We start from the raw sequence: 23,963 nt of genomic DNA, 5'->3' as shown, positions 1-23,963 counted from the left end.
TAAATAACAATAGTTTTAATCTCAAATTTACATGCCACATGAATGAGCTGTCAATCAATTTTCTTGATTTGACCTTGAAAATAGATTCAAATCGAAAAAAAGTGTTGGTGGAACCTTATTGCAAATCTACAGCTGTAAACAGTATATTGATGGCAAATTCATGTCACGCCAACCATGTTATTAGAAATATACCCACAGGTGAGCTGATTCGAACAAAAAGAAATAGTACAGAAAAAGATACCTATATAAAAGAATCTCAATTTTTGGCAAAAAGATTAAAATCCAGGGGTTATCCAGACTGGTCTCTAAAAAGAGCGCGAGGCATAGTAGATAATTTAAATAGACAGGAATTGTTGGAATATAAAAACATCAAAGAACATAACAATGATTTGGGTATAGTTTTCAGCACTAAATTTAGTCCACAGTATCAAGAAATAGTCTCTATTATTAAAAAACATTTACCTATTTTAGAACAAAGTGGTGAATTGAAAGAAATATTAAAAAAACACTCAATTAAATTTGTTGCGAGGAGAGCTCCTACTATAGGATCTATGTTGACGGCAAGCTTATTTACTGATCCAGACAAAAAATTGAAACAAAATTGGATGAAAACTGTAGGCTGTTTTGGTTGTGGTGCAAAAATATGTAAGTGTTGCAAATATATTGTTAAAACAAAAACATTTTCTTCTATAAAAAATGGAAAAAACTTTGAGATTTTTTCTTTTATTAATTATAATACAGAAAATTTAATATATCTTATTGATTGCAATATTTGCGGACTTCAATATGTGGGTTGCACCACTAATTCATTGAAACAGCGTATGCGAAAACATTTGTCGGATGCAGTTAATTTGCCTATTGCAGGAGCCTCTGCGGTTTCCAAACATTTTGCTAATGTGCATAAAGGAGATTTAAAAAGCTTTTCCTTTAGGGGAATAGAGGTGGTTACAAAACCACGTAGGGGTGGTGATCATAAAAGTAAAATCCTCTCTAGAGAAAGTAGGTGGATCTTTTTATTAGAGACTAGAGTTCCTGACGGATTGAACAGTAGAATGGATCTCATTACACAATATTAAGTAAGAAAGAGAGATAAGGGGAAGGAAGGAGAGGGAAAGGATAGAAAAAAGGATTAGGAGAAAAAAAGAAAAAAATTTTTTTTTTTTTTTTTCCTAGAGAGCTTATATTAGTTTTCAAAAGATTATATCTCTACCTTATACCTACTCCATTATATTTTTCCTTTTGAGAGTTATATTTGTGATCGTCTCTGATATTTAGATCGCGCCTACTACATGATGTATATTTTTTTCATATATGTCCAATAATTTTTATTATTATTTTTTTGTGTGGCAGTCATTCCATATCACTGTTGATTTATTTCCAAATGTTTATTTCATTGGTCTATGTATAAAACATGTTCAATATATGTATTTTTCTAGCAATATTTTTGAACTGAGTTTCAACCATCTACTCAGGTGTTTTTAATTGGTTTGTTTCACTGCTTTTAATTAAGGATCATTTGAATATGTTCCACAAAGGAGGATATATTGTCAGTGTTGGAGCTCAGTTCAAATAGGACCGTGAAGAAGGCACATAGTGCTGAAACATGTAGTCCCTTGCTGGAATGTTACCAATTGTTTGGAGTTCCTCATACATTTTTTATATGAATTAATGGATAAATAAAGAAGAAGATTTTATAATTCTGGTGAACTTTCATGTTTTTGCTGGATCCCAATTCTTTTATAATATATATATATATATATATATATATATACACACTGCTCAAGAAAATAAAGGGCACACTTAAACAACAGAATATAACTCCAAGTAAATCAAACTTCTGTGAAATCAAACTGTCCACTTAGGAAGTAACGCTGATTGACAATAAATTTCACATGCTGTTGTGCAAATGGAATAGACAAAAGATGGAAATTATTGGCAATTATCAAGACACCCTCAATAAAGGAGTGGTTCTGCAGATGGGGACCACAGACCACATCTCAGTTCCAATACTTTCTGGCTGATCTTTTGGTCACTTTTGAATGCTGGTTGTGCGTTCACACTCGTGGTAGCATGCGACGGACTCTACAAACCCACAAAAGTGGCTCAGGTAGTGCAGCTCATCCAGGATGGCACATCAATGTGAGCTGTGTCAAGAAGGTTTGCTGTGTCTGTCAACGTAGTGCCCAGAGGCTGGAGGTGCTAAAAGGAGACAGGCCAGTACACCAGATGTGGAGGGGGCCGTAGGAAGACAACAACCCACCAGCAGGACCGCTACTTCAGCCTTTGTGCAAGGAGGAACAGGAGGAGCACTGCCAGAGCCCTGCAAAATGACCTCCAGCAGGCCACAAATGTGCATGTGTCTGCACAAACGGTTAGAAACCGACTCCATGAGGATGGTCTGAGTGCCCGACATCCACAGATGGTGGTTGGGCTCACAGCCCAACACCGTGCGGCCCTCCAAAGAAATGCCACCTCACACCATTACTGACCCACTGCCAAACTGGCCATGCTGAAGGATGTTGTTTTCCGAGCAGCAGATCACTCTCCACGGCGTGTCCAGACTCTGTCACGTCTGTCACATGTGCTCAGTGTGAACCTGCTTTCATCTGTGAAGAACAGAGGGCGCCAGTGGCAAATTTGCCAATCCTGGTGTTCTGTGGCAAATGCCAAGCATCCTGCACGGTGTTGAGCTGTGAGCACAACCCCCATCTGTGGACGTCAGGCCCTCAGACCATCCTCATGGAGTCGGTTTCTAACCATTTGTGCAGATACATGCACAATTGTGGCCTGCTGGAGGTCATTTTGCAGGGCTCTGGCAGTGCTCCTCCTGTTCCTCCTTGTACAAAGGCTGAGGTAGCGGTCCTACTGCTGGGCTGTTGCCCTCCTACGGCCCCCTCCACGTCTCCTGGTGTACTGGCCTGTCTCCTGGTAGCGCCTCCAGCCTTTGGACACTACGCTGACAGACACAGCAAAACTTGCCACAGTTCGCATTAATGTGCCATCCTGGATGAGCTGCACTACCTGAGCCACTTGTGTGGGTTGTAGAGTCCATCTCATACTACCAGAAGTGTGAAAGCACACCCAAAATTAAAAAGTGACCAAAATATAAGCCAGAAAGTAATGGTACTGAGATGTGGTCTGTGGTCCCCACCTGCAGAACCACTCCTTTTTTGAGGGTATCTTGATAATTGCCAATAATTTCCATCTGTTGTCTATTCCATTTGCACAACAGCATGTGAAATTGAATGTCAATCAGTGTTGCTGTTAGGCGTCAGGTTTCTGAGTCTGCTCTGCAGGAATCCAGAGCCTCACATTCTGCGGTCTCCTGTTGTCTTTCTACTGCAGAGGAGATTACTTTGCAGCAGACCGTTCCGTTCCCTCTGTATTCCTACTGGGCATGCTCACGAAACGATCTCCCATTGGAGATCGGGAGTCATGTGCCATGGTACTGTTCCAGATCTCATTGGTCCATCTCGGAGATCTGGAAGGTCCCGCATGGCTATAAAAAGTGCGCATGGCCGTTCCGCCAGGCGCTAGTATAGACTGTACTGCTATGTGTGAATGGTGACGGATGTATGATTCTGGTGACTGACTTATTATGAAACCCCTTCCCTCTGATATTACGCATGTGGTTAGGGAATTAGTTCAGTAGTCTGCGCCAGTCTGTGGCAATCCTTAGGCCACTGTGCACACCGCACCTCTGCGCTAGCGTCCGACACAGCGCCTGCTTTGTAGCTGTGTCGTCCAGCGGCAGTGTCTTATGCTGTGCTGCAGTTGCAGCCTTTCTTGGCATTCGCAGTAGCGACGCCGCACACATGGTAGGTCTAGACGGACGCAGCCCCTCTGTCTTAGTTCCTGCTCCTGTGACCTTATACCGTGTGTGCATTTACTTGAGGCCTGTGACTTTAACAGGCTCAGCCTTTTTGTATGTTTTTGTTGCAGCACCTCTGTGTGTGAACAGAGCCCGCTCTGCGCACTTCGGGTGAAGTTGAACCCGTGCGCATTATATCGCCATATTGCTCGTCTGCTATTACTCAGCAGCGGTTGTAACACCTACTGCACGGTGGACCCCGAGCGGAGAACGCAATTTATTATTATTTTTATTTAGTGCGTTCCGCCGTTCCTAACAGTTACTTCCTAAGTGGACAGTTTGATTTCACAGAAGTTTGGTTTACTTGGAGTTATATTATGTTGTTTAAGTGTTCGCTTTATTTTTTTGAGCAGTGTATATATATACAGCTCTGCCAAAAATTGAGACCACTGCAAAATTTTCAGTTTGTCTGATTTTTCTCTTTATAGGTATATTTTTGAGTAAAATGTAAATTGCTATTTCAATGTATAAACTGATAACAACATGTCTTCGAATTTCCAAGCACTAAATTTTGTATTTATTTTCAGAAATTGTCAAAATAAAAAAACGCAGTGCTTGCAGACCTCAAATAATGCTAAGAAAACAAGTTCATAATCATTTAGAAACAACAATATTAATGTTTTAACTCAAGAAGAGTTCAGAAATCAATATTTTGTGGAATAACCATGATTTTTAATCACAGTGGCCTCCATCCTTAGAATTTCTAAAATGGCAGTCCATTACATCAAGGTCAAGCAGCAGACATTGGGGACAACAAAGTTACAGATTGGCAGAGTGGAAAAACAACTCTCCACTGACAGGGATGACCGTCATCTTATTCAAATGTCACTCAACAACCACAGGATGACATCAAGTGACCTACAAAAGGAATGGCATATGGCAGCTGGGGTGTAATGCATGGCAAGAACACTTCGTAACAGGCTCCTAGAGGCAGGGCTCAAGTCATGTAAAGCTAGAAAAAAGCCTTTCCTCCATGAGAAACAAAGGACAGCCAGGCTAAAGTTTGTGAAAGACCATAAGGATTGGACTATGGAGGACTGGAGTAAGGTAATCTTCTCTGATGAGTCTAATTTTCAGCTTTGCCCAACACCTGGTCATCTAATGGTTAGACAGAGACCTGGAGAGGTGTACAAGCCACTATGTCTTGCACCCACTGTGAAATTTGCTGGAGGATCGGTCATGATCTAGGGATGGTTCAGCAAGGCTGGAATTGGGCAGGTTAATCTTTGCGAAGGACGTATGAATCAAGCCACATACAAGGTTATCCTGAAAAAACAGTTGATTCCTTCTGCTCAGGCAATGTTCCCCAACTCTGAGGACTGTTTTTTTCCAGCAGGACAATGCGCCATGCCACACAGCTAGGTCAATCAATGTGTGAATGAAGGACCACCACATCAAATCTCTGTCATGGCCAGCCAAATATACAGACCTGAACCCCATTGAAAACCTCTGGAATGTAATCAAGAGGAAGATGGATAGTCACAAGCCATCAAACAAAGAAGAACTGCTTAAATTTTTGTATCAAGAGTGGCATAAGGTCACCCAAAAGCAGTGTGAAAGACTGGAGGAAAGCATGCCAAGACGCATGAAAGCTGAGATTAAAAATCATGGTTATTCCACAAAATATTGATTTCTGAACTCTTCCTGAGTTAAAACACTAGTATTGTTGTTTTTAAATGATTATGAACTTGTTTTCTTAGCATTATTGAGGTCTGCAATTACTGCATTTTTTTTGTTATTTTGAACATTTCTAATTTTCTGAAAATAAATACAAATTTTTGGTGTTGGAAATTCGAAGACATGTTGTCAGTAGTTCATAGAATAAAAGAGCAATTTACATTTCACTCAAAAATATACCTATAAAGCGAAAATTCAGATAAACTGAAAATTTTGCAGTGGTCTTTTAATTTTTGCCAGAGCTGTATATTATAATCTAATATATAAAGCTCAAGTGTGTGTATGTATGTATGTATGGGATTGGCATCCACACTGTCGCAGCTACAGCCACAAAATTGGCACAGTCACACGTCTGGACTCCGAGAGCGTCCTAGGCTATGTTGTGAGGCGAAATTTTAACCCCGCGCATTCCAATTCGCCAATTTTGCCCCTATCTACATAATGGGGAAAAAGTGTGTGTGTATCAAGCCCCGTCCCTCATTATGATGTCATAATGGTTGCCATGGCGACGCTGATGTCATCATAGGTTGCAAGCCCCGCCGCTCATTAAGATGTCATAATGGTTGACTAATGTGTGATGGGTATATGGGCATGGGACTATGGGATGGCGGATATGTATGATGGGTATATGGGCACGGGACTATGGGATGGAGGATATGTATGACAGGTATATGGGCACGGGACTATGGGATGGAGGATGTGTGATGGGTATATGGGCATGGGACTATGGGATGGAGGACATGTATGATGGGTATATGGGCATGGGACTATGGGATGGAGGATATGTATGATGGGTATATGGGCATGGGACTATGGGATGGAGGATGTGTGATGGGTATATGGGCACTCGACTATGGGATGGCGAATATGTATGATGGGCATATGGGCATGGGACTATGGGATGGAGGATGTGTGATGGGTATATGGGCACTCGACTATGGGATGGCGAATATGTATGATGGGCATATGGGCATGGGACTATGGGATGGAGGATGTGTGATGCGTATATGGGCATGGGACTATGGGATGGAGGATGTGTGATGGGTATATGGGCACTGGACTATGGGATGGAGGATATGTATGACAGGTATATGGGCACGGGACTATGGGATGGAGGATGTGTGATGGGTATATGGGCATGGGACTTTGGGATGGAGGACATGTATGATGGGTATATGGGCATGGGACTATGGGATGGAGGATATGTATGATGGGTATATGGGCATGGGACTATGGGATGGAGGATGTGTGATGGGTATATGGGCACTCGACTATGGGATGGCGAATATGTATGATGGGCATATGGGCATGGGACTATGGGATGGAGGATGTGTGATGCGTATATGGGCATGGGACTATGGGATGGAGGATGTGTGATGGGTATATGGGCACTGGACTATGGGATGGAGGATATGTATGATGGGTATATTGGCACGGGCCTATGGGATGGTGGATATGTATGATGGGTATATGGGCATCGGACTATGGGATGGAGGATATGTATGATGGGTATATGGGCATGGGACTATGAGATGAAGGATATGTGGTGGGTATATGGGCACTCGACTATGGGATGGCGAATATGTATGATGGGTATATGGGCATGGGACTATGGGATGGAGGATGTGTGATGGGTATATGGGCATGGGACTATGGGATGGAGGATGTGTGATGGGTATATGGGCATGGGACTATGGGATGGAGGATGTGTGATGCGTATATGGGCACTCGACTATGGGATGGAGGATATGTATGATGGGTATATGGGCACGGGCCTATGGGATCGTGGATACGTATGATGGGTATATGGGCACGGGACTATGGGATGGAGGATAATTATAATTTGCTATAACTAACCACAGTTAGTTACTATGCCTGGGCAGCGCCGGGCTCTTCAGCTAGTATATATATATATATAGTGTAGTATATACAGTGGGTACAGAAAGTATTCAGACCCCTTTAAATTTTTCACTCTTTGATTCATTGCAGCCTTTTGGTAAATTCAAAAAAGTTCATTTTTTCTCATTAATGCACACTCTGCACCCATCTTGACTGAAAAAAAACAAATGTAGAAATTTTTGCAAATTTATTAAAAAAGAAAAACTGAAATATCACATGATCATAAGTATTCAGACCCTTTGCTCAGACACTCATATTTAAGTCACATGCTGTCCATTTCCTTGTGATGCTCCTTGAGATGGTTCTACTCCTTCATTGGAGTCCAGCTGTGTTTAAGTAAACTGATAGGACTTGATTTGAAAAGGTACACACCTGTCTATATAAGACCTCACAGCTCACAGTGCTTGTCATACCAAATGAGAATCATGAGGTCAAAGAACTGGCCAAGTAGCTCAGAGACAGAATGTGGCAAGGCACAGATCTGGCCAAAGTTAGAAAAGAATTTCTGCCGTACTCAAGGTTCCTAAGAGCACAGTGGCCTCCATAATCCTTAAATGGAAGAAGTTTTGGCTCACTAGAAGTCTGCCTAGACCTGGCTGTCCAGCCAAACTGGGCAATCATGGGAGAAGAGCCTTGGTGAGAGAGGTAAAGAAGTTCTTCCTTACCTCTCTCACCAAGGCACTGTAGCTGAGCTCCACATATGCTGTAGGGAGATGGGAGACAGATCCACAAAGTCAACTATCACTGCAGTCCTGCACCAGTCAGGCCTTTATGGAAGAGTGGCCCCACGGAAGCCTGTCCTCAGTGCAAGACATATGAAAGCCTGCATAGTTTGCTAAAAAAAAACATGAAGATGAAGATAAAACCTTTTGGTGATAATTCTAAGCGGTATGTGTGGAGAAAACCAGGCACTGCTCATCACCTGCTCAATACAATCCCAACAGTGAAACATGGTGGTGGCAACATCATGCTATGGGGGTGTTTTTCAGTTGCAGGGACAGGATGACTGGTTGCAATTGAAGGAAACATGAATGAGGCCAAGTACCGAGATATCCTGGATGAAAACCTCTTCCAGAGTGCTCTGGACCTCAGACTTCGCCGAAGGTTCTCCGTCGAACAAGTCAATGACCCTAAGCACACAGCTGAAATAACAAAGGAGTGGCTTCAGAACAACTCTGACCATTCTTGACAGGCCCAGCCAGAGCCCTGACCTGCACCCAATTGAGCAGCTCTGGAAAGACCTGAAAATGGCTGTCCACCAACGCTCACCATCCAACCTGACAGAACTGGAGAGGATCTGCAATGAGAAGGACAGAGGATCCCCAAATCCAAGTATGAAAAACTTGTTGCATCACTCCCAAGAAGACTCATGGCTGTACTAGCTCAAAAGGATGCTTCTACTCAATAATGAGCAAAGGGTCTGAATACTTGTGACCATGTGATATTTCAGATTTTATTTTTTTTTTAATACATTTGCAAACATTTCTACACCTGTTTTTTTTTTTAGTCAAGATGGGGTGCAGAATGTACATTAATGAAAAAAAAAAAGAACTACAATGAAACAAAGAGTGAAAAATTTAAAGGGGTCTTAATAGTTTCTGTACCCACTGAGATATATTATATACATACACATATTATGCATCTCTGACCATTCTTCTCCTTGTTTGAGATGAAACTTTAGAGGGACGGCGGGGTCTTGGTAGATTTGCAGTGGTATGCAATATGATCACTTGCACAGTGCTCCTTGGGATGTTTAAAGTTTTGGAAATCATTTTGTATCCAAATCTGGCTTTAAACTTCTCCACAACAGTATCACGAACCTGCCTGCTGTGTTCCTTGGTCTTCATGATGCTCTCTGTGCTTCAAACAGAACCCTGAGACTATCACAGAGCAGGTGCATTTATACGGAGACTTACACAGGTGGATTATATTTATCATCATTAGTCATTTAGGACAACATTGAATCATTCAGAGATCCACAATGATCTTCTGGAGTGAGTTTGCTGCACTGAAAGTAAAGGGGCCAAATAATATTGCACACCCCACTTTTCAGCTTTTGAATTCCCACAAAAAATTAAAATAACCAATAAATTTCATTCAACTTCACAATTGTTGTTGATTCTTCACCAAAAATTTACATTTGGTATCTTTATGTTTGAAGCATGATATGTGGGAAAAGGTTGAAAAGTTCCTGCTGCTGCCGGCGGTCACGTGTGCCAGCTACTTAAGATAAGAGAATAATATTCAGAATAATCATTTAAGTAGTGGCACATGTGACCGCCAGCAGCAGCAGGAAGCCAGTGGCTGACACTACGCATTACTGAAGAGCAATGAATCCTCGCTGCTCTCTGCGATAAACAGTCCCGGTTAGTATTACAAGCATTAAGCAGCTGTTAGCAACGGAGCAGGACACTACGAGGGAGCTATGTAATATATACAGTGGGGGAAATAAGTATTTGATCCCTTGCTGATTTTGTAAGTTAGCCCACTGACAAAGACATGAACAATCTATAATTTTAAGGATAAGTTTTTTTTAACAATGAGAGATAGAATATCATAATAAAATCCAGAAAATCCCATTGTATAAATTATGTAAATTTATTGCATTTTGCAATGAGTAATAAGTATTTGATCCCCTACCAACCATTAAGACTTCTGGCTCCTACAGGCCAGTTAGATGCCCCTAATCAACTTGTTACCTGCATTAAAGACAGCTGTCTTACATAGTCACCTTTATAAAAGACTCCTGTCCACAGACTCAATTAATCAGTCAGACTTTAACCTTTACAACATGGGCAAGACCAAAGGATGTCAGGGAAAAGATCATAGACCTGCACAAAGCTGGAATGGGCTAAAAACCCATAACTAATATGCTGGGTGAGGAGACAACTGTTGGTGCTATAGTAAGAAAATGGAAGAAATACAAAATGACTGTCAATCGACATCGATCTGATGCACCATGCAAAATCTCACCTCGTGGGGTATCCTTGATCATGAGGAAGGTGATAGATCAGCCTCAAACTACATGGGGGAACTTGTTAATGATCTCAAGACAGCTGGGACCACAGTAACCAAGAAAACCATTGGTGACACATTATGCCACAAGGTCAGGAAGTCACATATGCGGACCCATCTGAAGTTTGCCAATGAACACCTTGGTGATTCTGTGAGTGATTGAGAGAAGGTGCTGTGGTCAGATGAGACAAAAATTGAGGTCTTTGTCATTAACTCAACTCGCCATATTTGGAGGAAGAGAAATGTTGCCTATGGCCCAAAAAACACTGTCCCCACTGTCAAGCATGGAAGTGGAAACATTATGTTTTGGCGGTGTTTCTCTGCCAAGGGCACAGGACTACTTCACCGCATCAATGGGAGAATGGATGGAGCCATGTACCGTAAAATCCTGAGTGACAACCTCTTTCCCTCCGCCAGGACATTAAAAATGGGTCATGGCTGGGTCTTCCAGCAAGACAATGACCCAAAACATACAACCAAGGCAACAAAGGAGTGGCTCAAAAAGCAGCACATTAAGGTAATGGAGTGGCCTAGCCAGTCTCCAGACCTTAATCCCATAGAGGGAGTTGAAGCTCCAAGTTGCCAAGCGACAGCCTCAAACTCTTAATGATTTAGAGATGATCTGCAAAGAGTGGACAAAAATTCCTCCTGACATGTGCGCAAACCTCATCATCAACTATAAAAAACATCTGACTGCTGTGCTTGCCAACAAGGGTTTTGCCACCAAGTATTAAGTCTTGTTTGCCAGAGGACTCAAATACTTATTTCTCACTGCAAAATGCAAATACATTTATACAATGTGATTTTCTGTATTTTTTTATATTCTCTCTATCAATATTAAAATTAACCTACCTTTAAAATTATAGACTGTTCATGTCTTTAACAGTGGACAAACTTACAAAATCAGCAAGTGATCAAATAATTATTTCCTCCACTGTATATATAGTAAGATAACGCTCACTATATGTGTTGGGGGACACGCACTTGGCAACAGGATTAAGGCACACAGGATCGGTTTCTCACTTAATCAGACCACCTGGTTTATATCAACATGGCATAAACCGGATAGAGTTCAGTCCGTTTCTTAACATCCACGAACATAACAGGACACCAGTCTGTTCAAGTAGCAGATACACCTCTCTGCCTTCTTGCAACCCCCTTTTCTGAGGTTACCTTCTAGGAGCTCCGCTCCACATGCTGACTTCTTGTCAGTCCCAGCTTCCAGGGAAGTTGCCTCACTGGGATCACTGTCTCAGATGATGACTTGCTCAACAGGTCACCCGACAGTTACAGACCCTCAGAAGGACGGTAGCTTCCCCAACGCAGTTAGCAGTCCCAGACTCTGTAGGAACATGGCCTCACCATGTGCTATTCAGGAAACCTGTCCTCTTGCAGGACCTTCCAACACCCCTTGATGGGAGGTGTGTGGTTAGCCAGTCCTGCCCAGCTCTTCGGCTAACCCTGTAAGCCCAGCTCCTTATAAGCTAAACAAGGCTTGTAGAACTACAGGTCCCAAAGCAACATTTCAGGCTTACAGCGCAGAGGACCTCCTCTGCGACACATACCGGCCATTCACAACAAAGCCAGTCACTTTCTCACACTATCTATGTATTCCATGTGTATATATCTTTTCTATTCTAACCTGTCACTCTGTGATTTTACTGTACACGGCACATTAATTGCTGGTTTTTCAAAGGACACAGTTGCGTAAAAATCCGACAGCACTCGCGTGGTATCAGTATCCTCTCTGGTTCAGTTAGCCCCCACTTACTGCTTGGTCAGAGGTGGAGATTGAGGAATCTAGTTCAAGTATAGGTATAAGTAGTATGGGTGAAGTCAGCCAACTGCTTATTGCAATAGCAAAGCCCTTTCACACACGGCACTGACCGAGTGCCAACCGAAGAGCTACTTGGGTCAAGTGCCCAAACTCAGGACAGGAGGGGATATCAGAAGATTGTTTCATTGAAGCACATTGCAATATCAAGTTGTACGTCTATTTTATCCCTTTCCCGACATGGCTAATTTCCCTTTTTGTATTTTCTCATCCTTCCAAGAGCTAGGATTTCTTTACTTTTCCATGCCCAAACATGGGTGAGGGCTTATTTTTTTTGTGGGCCAAGATGTACATACTTTTGAAGGACGCCATCATTTTTACCACACGCTGTACTGGGGGAAAAAATTCCAAATGCACTGAATCTGCGACCCCCTCTCCCCCTACAATGATGCAAATGTCCAGGATGGTTTTTATACACCATACATTGGGTGGTAAAAATGACCTGGAATCATGATTATCTAGGTCAGTACAATTGCAGCAATACCAAAACTTGTCCAGATTTTATTTTAATCTAAAAAAAAAAAAAAAAAGTTTTTGATTGTGTCACCATTTACCGAAACCATAATGTTTTAATTTGTTAGTCAATGGTGCTGAGTGAGGGCTTTTCTTTGCCAATATTTTTTTGTTGATACCATCCTACTATTTTGTGGTAGATATAGCATTTTGATCGCTTTTTGCAGTGTTGTGTTTTAATATCTTTCTAGTAAGAAAAAAAAAATGGGGCGATTTGTTTTTTTTTTGTTACATTTTACTGTATTTATTAGTTGAACTTGTGATCGGCCGATACTCTTGTATTACTGTATATAGTAAGGATCACTATCCCTTTTGAAGCATAGGCTGGGCTTCAACAGAATTCTGTGATGGCCTCTAAAGCAGGGTTCTCCAACTCCAGTCCTCAAGGCCCAGCAACAGATCATGTTTTCAGAATTTCCTTTGTATTGCTCAGGTGAAGCAATCATCACCTGAGCAATACTAAGGAAATCTTGAAAACATGATCTGTTGGTGGGCCTTGAGGACTGGAGTTGGGGAACCCTGCTCTAAAGCAACCCACGTCACAGGGTGGCCAGTTGCAGACAGAGCTCCGTTTCAACAGCAGTCTTAAGGCTTGCTCACTTGAAGGGGGTTCTCTCACGTGAGAGAGTCAGATTGTTTAGGTTAATGACACTCAGATCAAGTTCCGATACGAGTTTGATCAGCTTGATGTTGTCGATTCTCTTGGGCGAGAGAACCATAGCACAGGTGAAAAACACAGACAACGAAATTTCTCCATCTTCTCCATTTTGCAAGTTTGTGAAAATCGAACTGAACGCGAATTATTTCCACACCCGTGGTCTTCAATGGGTGAGTGGTAACCAATTTGCGCTGCAAAATCGTAGCATGCTGCATTTTTTTTTATCATACTGAATCTATTTTTTATGTAGCTTCTTCTGAGCTCACTTCTGTCAGGACAGTACTGTGACTATAGCATTGCTACAGTGCCTATTGTGAGAAGGTATGTCTTCGACTACTACAGTCTCCTCATTGGTGTACCCTGCTGCACTCTAGTCACCCCCATAGGCCTACCTCCACAGATCGGCTGCCGAGTCTAGACGCACACATCTATCATTGATGGTCAATTTAAAGGGAATCTGTCACCCCTTTTTTGAGATATCATATAATGATATCATTCAATTGTGTGTCACATGAGGATTCTCTTAGTACTTTTACTTCCCCCTGACCTCGCACCTTTCATGCATAAATACCTTTTTTATATCGGTTCAGATGTATGTAAACTGCCGCTGTCCGGTCCGCTGGGCGGGGCTTATTCACCTGCTCCCCCCTCCCTGTCTTGCTCTACGCACTTCTTCTTGTGTAGAGCAAGACAGGGAGGGGGGAGCAGTTGAATAAGCCCCGCCCATCGGACCGGACAGCGGCAGTTTACATACATCTGAACCGATATAAAAAAGGTATTTATGCATGAAAGGTGCAGGGTCAGCGGGAAGCAAAAGTACTAAGAGAATCCTTATGTGACACACAAATTGAATGATATCATTATATGATATCTCAAAAAAAGGGGTGACAGATTCCCTTTAAGAAGACTTTAACCCCCTTAATGACCAGAGGTTTTTTGAGTTTTAGTTTTTTGCTCCCTTTTTTCGCAGAGCCATAACTTTTTTATTCAATATGGTCATGCGAGGGCTTGTTTTTTCATGGGACAAGTTGTACTGTTGAACGACACCATTGGTTTTAACGTATTGTGTACTGGAAAACGGGAAAAAAATTTCAAGTGCAATTCCAGTTATTTTTTTCTACTATGTTCACTAAATGCTAAAACTGACCTGCCATTATGATTTTCCAGGTCATTATGAGTTCATAGACACTAAACATGTCTAGGCTCTTTTTTTATTTAAAGTGATGGGAAAAAAAAATCCAATGTTTGGTAAAAAAAAAAACAAAAAAATAAACGCAATTTTTCAGCACCTCTAGCTTCTCCATTTTTCGTGATTTGGGGCTGGGTGAGGGCTTATTTTTTGTGCACCAATCTGATGTTTTTATTGATACCGTTTTGGTGTAGATGCGTGATCTTTTAATCACCCGCTATTGCATTTTATTGCAATATAGCATTGACCAAAAAAAGTATTTGAAGTTTTGGATTTTTTTAGTTGCTATGCCATTTAGCAATCAGGTTAATTTTTTTTTTATATTGATAGATTGGTATCGCTCCGTTCAGAATTGCCCAAATATGTGTATGTTTGATTTTTTTTTATCGTTTTATTTTGAATGGGGGCGAAAGAGTGGGCCGATTTGAACTTTTATTTTTTAATATTTTTAAAAACTTGTACTTTTTGCATGATTCAGTAGTCTTCATGGGAGACTAGAAGCTGCAAGTTGTCTGATCGGCTCTGCTACATACAGGTGATGATCATATTGCTTGTATGTAACAGAAATGCTCATTTGCTATGAGTGCCGACCACCGGGCGGTGCTCATAGCAATTCAGCAATGACAACCATAGAGGTTTGTTGTCATGCCGACCCATCAGTGACCCGTGATCATGTGACGGGATCATTGATGGGCAGGATTAGTGACGCGCTTAAGGCAAACGCGAGTTAAATGCCACGGTCAGAAATTGAGAGGCATTTAACTAGTTAACAGCCACGATTGGATCGCGATTCCAACCGCGGCTGTTGCGGGCATATGTCAGCTGTATAGATCAGCTGACATGTGCCCGAAAAGGGGGAAGTCAGACATCGGCGTACTGCTACACCCGATGTTGGAAAGGGGTTAAAGACAAGTACTTACATTGATAAATTCTGTATTTAACATAAAAAAGCACCTTAGAGTTACTAAGCAGAAAAATATTGGTATAAATGTCGACTAATAAATTACACCATATTTATGATGCAGGATGTACCACTGTGATAAATTAGATGCATTTTCTGAATGTCTGGTCTACTTTTAACATGTCTAAAAATTACTAAACACAAAACATCTAACATTAGAGACCAATTGATGTCTTTTCAGAAAAGAACGCAAGATTTGAAGTTTGTTGTGATTAGCACAAATACAATGGGCCAACACCAATATCCAGCAGAGCTGCTACTTAGTAGACTGGCATTCAGTTAGACGGAAGTTTGAACAATGGAGAGACTGGCCTGCTTGGCTCCTCCAAAACATGAGCTGCCAAGGGGCGCCGACTGTTGGGGTCGGCAATTCATGTCCAAAGTATAAGCCACCATCATTGTGATTGCAGAAACCCATTTATAAAGAAAAGACAAACAAATATAAAAACTATTTTTTATTATCAAAGATCGATAATGGCCATCTGTACAGGCAAAATCAAGAAACACAAATCGGTAGAGGAATGACATTAATTGAGATCTCATATGAAAATAGAGTTATGTTATTTTGTATGGAATACATATGGCTGACAACACCGAACTCCATGACGCACTTGGGTGAAGCCATAAGTGCACGTGAAGTAATGAGAGGGTTTTATATACTATTTATGTAGATATAAGTCCTAGTAGATGCTTCGAAACAAACCAGTTGGCAAACAATTCATGTGAAGCATAATGAGAAATATTGTGCATAAAGTCCAAGGTAGCAACTTCTAGGTTTCTTTCCGTAACAGTTAGTGGTAAGTCACAGATTAAGTGTGCTGTATACAGTTTAGTCCATAATACTTTTACGGATCAGAGATAATGTGCAAGAATGGTTACATTGCCCATGTATTTCTGTGTGCTAACCGGTAACATCACACATAAGCAGGCAAAAAAACATAGAAGAAACGCAACTCCACAATAGCGGTAGAATAAATGGACTGCACTAGCAACAGTTTCTGGAGTAGAAGTTTGTTGTGCAGTCCTTTTCCTGGTCCAGATTAGATTCACTCACTAGGAAGCAATTTAAGTAAAATGTCAAAATTACAATATTTTTCAGATTGCTTTCTTTCACAGGTTTGTAGCAGCTTCCACTGCTGCTCTGTTTCCCCTCCTATAAAAAAAAAAAAAAAGAAGATCCGCTAGATTCTATTGTTCTTATAAAAATATATTGGGGATACAACTGTTCTATATGTACAGAGTAGACATTGGCGCGTCTGTATCCAAAATGACAAAAATAAACCCAGCCCTGACAGTGTAAAGCAGCGGTACAGCACATAACACAGTTATCTGAAGCTATGGACTCCAGAAATAACCCCCACCCACACTTCTGGTTACAGCTAGAGATACATTACGCTTCTATACGATGTAAAGAGGAAGGCAGAGGATCATTGTTTAATACATTAAGACATTACATCATTCTGAATGCACAATTTTTTATCCTAAGTAGATTATAGGCAACAGTGAGTATGCAGAAAACACAAGCAATAATACCAACAATTCATGCATGCTACATTACCCCCCAGGTCAGATTTTTTAATGAAATTTCCTTAATTTTCAGGCTGTTTTCACAAATCTGTGACACACAGACCGGCCAGACATAACTGCTTCGCATATGCCTATGTGGGAGCAAGTGAAAGTCCGGTCGAGCCAGGTCTTCCAAACTGAGCACGGTCCATGATTCACGGATACGTGATAAAAGCTTTGATATTAATAGCTTAAGACCACTCAAAAACAGACCAGCTGAACAATAGAAGCCGTCAGGCAGTGGTCAGTCATAGGACTGAATTACATTTAGGGTAGATCCAAACGGGACATACTTTCAATGATAAGAAAAAAAAAAAAATCAGATGCAGATGGTAACAAGAGTGACAATCTGAAGGAGTTACAGAATAATCGCAGATTTCACCCCATTACTGCATAAACAGAGGAAATGTAAAGGGCAAAATTTGCTAAATAAATTTAGCTGAACAGGTTTTAGGCAATTTATATAATGAGAAAATCTCAACTAAAATGCTGCTACTGTATTATGCTGCATATCCGCCACATGTGAACAAACCTTAAATTGGAGATATGCCATATGTAAAGAGTAGTGCTGAGGGAACGTGCTCAGATAAGGTGTTATCCGAGCATGCTCGGGTGCTAGCAGAGTGTCTTTGGCGTGCTTGAACAATATGTTAAGAGTACCTGTAGCTGCATTTCTCATAGCTGAAGCACATGCAGGGGATTGCCTAACAGCTGCGAGACATTCAGTCGTGGGGACTCGAACATTATTCGAGTACACCTAAGGGTACCGTTACACTTAAAGATGCACCAGCGATCACGACAACGATATGACCTTGTCAGGATCGCTGGTGCATCGCTACATGATCGCTGGTGAGCTGCCAAACAAACAGCTTCACCAGCGATCAGCACCAGCAAGGACGCTGGTCTCTAAGGTAAATATTGTCTTACTAAGCGGCGTGCGTCACTTAGTTACCCGATGTGTACCTTAGAAACCTGCGTGTTCGCGCCGGGAGCTGCCAGCACGCAGTTTTCTAAGGTACACATCGGGTAACTAAGTGACGCACGCCGCTTAGTAACCCGATATTTACCTTAGAGACCAGGTCCAAGCGCCTGCTTAGAGCCTCGCTGATCGTTGGCTCCCGCTGCCACACACAGCAATGCGCGCTGGCGAGCGGGAGAGCAACGATCAAAAAATGGCCCAGGACGATCCTGCACGATCAGCGATACCGACAGGGGGCCCGGTCGCTGATGTGTGTCACACACAGCGATGTCGCTGGCGAGATCGCTGTGGCGTCAAAAATCAGCGATCTTGCTGTGTGGGATGGGGCCTTAAGACACTCTGATAGCACCCGAGCATGCTCGGATAACAACTTATCCAAGCACGTTCACTCATCAATAGTAAAAGAACAGAATCTGTCTGCAAGATTTCACCCCCAAACTAATTATATGTAGTTCTTTCAAAGTCAAGTCCAGCAATACCTTTACATGGCCAATCTGTTCCTCCATTACTGAGAACTCCAGTGTTTGAATGGATATGCCAATCACTCTGAAGAAATATTGGAACTCTGAAACCACTGTCACTCCAGCTCTATTCCCTGCCTAGCACCACCTCCTCCTGCTTGAATGACAGGCTCTAAGTTCAGGCAAAGAAGCGTTCTGTCAAGCAGGAGGAGGCAGCGTTGGGTGGGGGAGAGAGCGGGACTGACAGAGACTTCAGATCTCATTTGTATACCAATTCAAACGCTGAATTCTCAGTAACGGAGGAGCGGACTAAACATGTAAAGGTATAGCTGGGCTTGAAATATTTCAAAGAACTACACGCGCATACAGTTTGGGGTGTGAAATCCTGCTGACAACTTCCCTTTAATTTAGCTATAAGAATTTCTATTTGGCCACAACAATTTATCAATAAGCTACTCTGAATGTCTTCAAAACTTGATGCCCATTTGTCACAGCTATATTGGAGGCTTTCCCTCTATATAGCCATAAGCTTAGTTCCTTTAGCTATATGGGGATTGAACAGCATTAGTGATTAGCGAGTATACTCGTTGCTCGGGTGTCCTCTGAGTATTTTGGCGTGCTCGGAGATTTAGTTTTCGGTCGCCTCAGCTGCATGATTTGCAGCTGCTGGTCAGGCTGAATATATGTTGGGATTCCCTAACAGGCAATCCTCACATGTAATCAGCCTGTCCAGCAGCCGCAAATCATGCAACTGTGTCAAAACAAACAATCTCCGAGCACGCCAAAATACCCGGAGGTCACCCAAGCAACGAATATACTCGCTCATCACTAGACAGCATGCTTAATCTGATAGGTTGGTCTTAAATGTTTAACACATTTTTGGGGATTTCAGTTGCACACCTGCCAAAAAGGAAAAATATACTAGCAGGGATTTTAACCACCAATCTGGCTTTCTAAACAAACTGCTAGAGAACCATTCTGTACGGTCCATTTTTGTCACACATGCAGGAATACTGCATGTATTGGCTATCTGCTCAGGAATACAAGGAGCTGCACAGATTAGGACTCTTCTCCTCTCCTCACCAAGCGGTTTCTTGTGACTTAGATTATGGAGGCATTGCCCACGCATCCCTACTAACCAGTCTTATATAGATTAATGTTCAGTTCAATGCCATTTGGTACTGTGTGGAGCCCAGGTAAGACGCCTTGGCAGAGTTATATGTTACTGCTTTTTAATCAGATTTTTGTAAAAACAAGTTTTAGATTTGGAGAAAAAAAACAACTTATGAATAATGAACAAAAAAAATTGTTCAACTGGTGGCAATACAATAGGGAAATATATTAAGTTTCCTAACATTCGCAGGTAATGTTGTATTACCAAATTTAAGTTCTTGTAAAAAAATGAAGATCAACTAAGCAATTTCTGTAGGACCCACAAAAATGAGAAATAATAAATACCAATTTGATTTGCCAATCTATTTTAACACCGTTATTAGAATTGATATTGTACAAATAAATACTGCATATATTTTCTAATTAAAAGACCAAGTAAAAAATATGTGCTGGTGTAAGGGTATGTGCACACGGCCGCTTTTTCAGGCGGATTTGACTTGCTGTGCACATGTTCGGTCTTCTTTTAACAGCTTTAAAATTGTAAAGCGGCTAATAGAAATGACCTGACCAGTCTTTAGACAACTTCTGCTTGCAGGCCACTCGCTAGTTTAGTTTACAAACAACAAATATATAAAAAACATAAAAAAAAACAAAAAAAAAAAAACGGCAATGACGCTGCCGCGAGCACTGCCCAGAAGATGCCAAAGACGACACTTCAGGGCAACCCCCGCCGGTGTCATCTTGAAGCACCTTTTGCTTCAAAAACGCAACGGGCACTCCAGCGTCTAAAAAAACGGTGTGTGCACATGTCCTAAGAGAGAAAGTCTTTACTGCCCATTGTACAAGACGACGCATTCATGAGCGACATGTATTAAAAATATTCCTTTAATGGCTCAATTAATATCCATGAGGATATATCAAACCAGTTCTCTAAGAACTAGTGAAACTTTGACATTTTTCCATCCCACAAACCGGCCAACATGGAATATGTGCAAGGGACCAATGTTTACAAAAAAAAACATCATTTAATAAAAGCCATAATCTATAAGTGCATATGACGCAAATCATGCAATTCCTTTGGTTTTTCCCACTGTGATCATCTTAAATATTAGTACATAAGACACTTTATACATTTTATTTAGTAGTCTTGTATACAACTTCGGTTTTAATTAAAATAAGCCAAGTTTAAAAACAAACAAACAAAAAAAAAGTTTTTAAAAAACAGTTTAAAGACAATAAGACCACATCTATTGAGAAGTGTGAATATTCGAGATGTGGAAGACAGAAGGGTTTTCACATGCTCGTGAGGATCTGTTCCCTTGCTCCTATATACATACACAATGTGCTGCAAGAAACATTACATTTACCTGTTAATTATACAAAAGTTACATGCTTAGCGCTCACTGATTTACACAACCAGACTGTACAGAAAATATGCTCGCATGATTTCCTACTTGCCCTGCACATATTTTATAAGTTAAAGTTGACTTTAGATCATTGTACTCAGTACCTACACAATTAGAAGCAGTAGCCATGCAAGCCAGGATTGCAATATATAAAAATCTCTCTTGCTCTATTTATATATCCTGCAAAAAAAATAAAAAGCTAAATTCAGTACTTAGTATTATATACAGTTGCAGTAAATGTGCCCTTCTTTTTACCCTGAGAGATCATGCATTTATTCCCTTTCCGAATGAATTGATAAAGCTTTAAGAAAAATAAGAGGGAAAAGGGCACAATCAAACAAGATGGCTGAGGTCCTTTTCTTTAGTACTAGGAAGTGCACATCATTGGGAAAAATCACTGTGTATACACGGTGTCATCTTCATCAGATTTCACGACCATGTCCATTTACTTCTAGAGCTCATACCTAGAAAAAAAAAAAAAAAACATAAAAAAGTTAAAGACCTTAAAAAGAATGGGATTATGCAAACTCCTATTGCTCCAGTGTAACTGTAATTCTTAAGACCGCATGTTCTTTAAGCCAGAATGGCAGGATGATGCAGTGCCTGAAGCGATGGCGCACTGCCAGAGTCCCAGGCCGGTGACATCATGCCGCACTGGGCCTCTGACATCTTTTGCGTGAGCCCATGCTTTGCAAGAAGACACGTCAGGATCCTGGATTAGGCGAGTATATGTTTTTATTTTAACTAAAACTTGTGATGTGACATGGGGGCATCAAAAAATGGTGGAAGGGGCTCGTTATACATTATAGAGGTTACAGTGGGGGAGGGGAACTCAAAGTGTGGAGGCCTTAATACTGTTCGGGTACTTCTGTAGAGACCATTATCTAAAATGGCAACTAATGTGGGGGCCATTATACAGGTTGGGTTCTACTGTGGTGGCTCTCAAAGTATAGGAACTACTGTGGAGGTCATTATAAAGTGTAAGGGCCATTTATACTGTGAGGACTATTGTGGGGGGTCATTATGCTATGATTTGAGGGAGCAGTGACAACATCATAACGTGTGTAGGGGCGCCGTGGGCCCTACACCGTGTGTAGGGGCGCCGTGGGCCCTACACCGTGTGTAGTAGTGCTGTGAGTCCATTTTATGGTGTGAGAAGAGCTCTGGGTCAACAATACTGTGTATAGAGGAGCTGTGGGGCCCACCATACTGTGTATAAGGGAGCTGTACCTGGAGGGACTCAGAGGATATTTTTACTGTAGATGGAAGGACTCAGGGGACATTATTAAATGTTAACTGGGCACTTAAGAAGCATTAGTTATAGGGGCACTCAGGGTATTGTGACATTAAAGGGGCACACAGAGGGCATTATTACTTTCTAAGGTCAAAATTTGACCACCATTTTCTAGGGCACTTAAACAGGGTATTAATATTTCCTACGTGCAATTTTATCATCTAGAGGGCACAAAAGAGGAGTTTTACTCTGCAAGTGTCACAGTGGTGGGCATTAAGAGGCGCAATATTGTTGTACCACACAGCAAATCAAGTAACAAGGCGACATACGACAGGATGAGGAGTTTGTGGAGGTTGGGAATAAATAAGGACGGGGCTGAATATGTGAAAAGGCAAATCTCTGCAGACGAGTCGTAGCTGGAGAAGCGGTGATGTCAGTTTGGGCCACATGGAAAGGACTTAAAAAGTGAACGTCATCAGAAAGAACGTCAACTGTAAGTCATCTAATATATATATTCATGTTGTAAACACTTGTGTGGTCTGCAGGACTGGTATCTACCACTATACGGAAGTAATAGTTCTGGTCTTATTATAGAGATGTATAGTTGTAACCAGGGCCAAATCAGAAGTTTCGCTACCAGTTTGTGTAGTCACTTTGTCATGGGCTCGACAGCTTGTTAAATGACTGCAGTAGTTAGCAATTTGAGGTATATATTTTGATCAAGTAATGAAATTTATTAAAGTGCCCCTGTATGCATACTTAAGGGGCACTGCATTTATACGTCATTGTGCTTTTGCACTGCAGTCATAGCACATTTTCACTGGCAGATTTTATTTAAAGGGAACCTGTCACCCCCCCCCCCCAGGCATTTTTAAGTAAAAGAGCCACCTTGTGCAGCACTAATGCTGCATTCTGTCAATATGGCTTTTACTTAGCGTCCCTTCCACCGCAGAAATAATTGTTTTTAAAATTGGTCAAAAATACCTGAATTTTGACAAAGGGGCAGGTCTTTCCCCCTCTGACAGACGCCTCGCATCCATCAGTCATTTCTTTCTTCAGTATTTGGCGCCGCCTCCTCAGCTTCTTTTGAAATCGTGGCACCTGCGCTGTACTATATCTTCTTGGGCATGCGCAGTTAGCGCTGCCCGTGCCCGGCCTTCCTATCGCGCAGCCAGAGATCCCGCACCGCATGATTTATTCACACTGCGTGGCTGGGAATCTTGGGCATGAGAGACGCAAAGAACTACTGCGCATGCCCAAGATTCCCGGCCCCGCAGCGTGAATAAATCATAAGCGACTGCGGTGCGGGATCTCTGGCCACGCGATAGGAAGGCCGGGATGTGATGTGAGAGCACGGGCAGAGCTAACTGCGCATGCCCAGGAAGATATAGTACAGCGCAGGCGCCACGATTTCAAAAGAAGCTGAGGAGGCAGCTCCAAACACTGAAGAAATGACTGATGGATGCGAGGCGTCTGTCAGAGGGGGAAAGACCTGCCTCCCTGTCAAAATTCAGGTATTTTTGACCAATTTTAAAAACAATTATTTCTACGGTGGAAGGGACGCTAAGTAACACCTTGACAGAATGC

At 41.7% G+C, this 23,963-nt stretch overlaps 1 protein-coding gene across 9 annotated transcripts in view; it reads right to left on the bottom strand.

Moving 5' to 3' along the window:
• Positions 1 to 16,057: 16,057 nt before the first annotated feature.
• Positions 16,058 to 23,963, bottom strand: part of LUZP1 (leucine zipper protein 1) — a 139,828-nt gene continuing 131,922 nt past the window's right edge. For 3 of the 9 annotated variants that reach the window (XR_012231616.1, XM_073572756.1, XM_073572747.1), the window contains one exon: positions 16,058 to 21,606. The gene's annotated coding sequence lies outside the window, so the exon portion shown is untranslated. The remainder of the gene's footprint in view (positions 21,607 to 23,963) is intronic. The other 6 variants (XR_012231621.1, XR_012231620.1, XR_012231618.1 and 3 more) reach the window with 4 other exon arrangements.

Source organism: Dendrobates tinctorius, unplaced genomic scaffold, assembly GCF_039654945.1.
Source record: "Dendrobates tinctorius isolate UK_male_01 unplaced genomic scaffold, ASM3965494v1 ptg000007l, whole genome shotgun sequence".
Taxonomy (NCBI): Eukaryota; Metazoa; Chordata; class Amphibia; order Anura; family Dendrobatidae; genus Dendrobates; species Dendrobates tinctorius.
The sequence above is the reverse complement of the archived record's forward strand: the minus strand, read 5'-3'. Positions and strand labels throughout refer to the sequence as shown.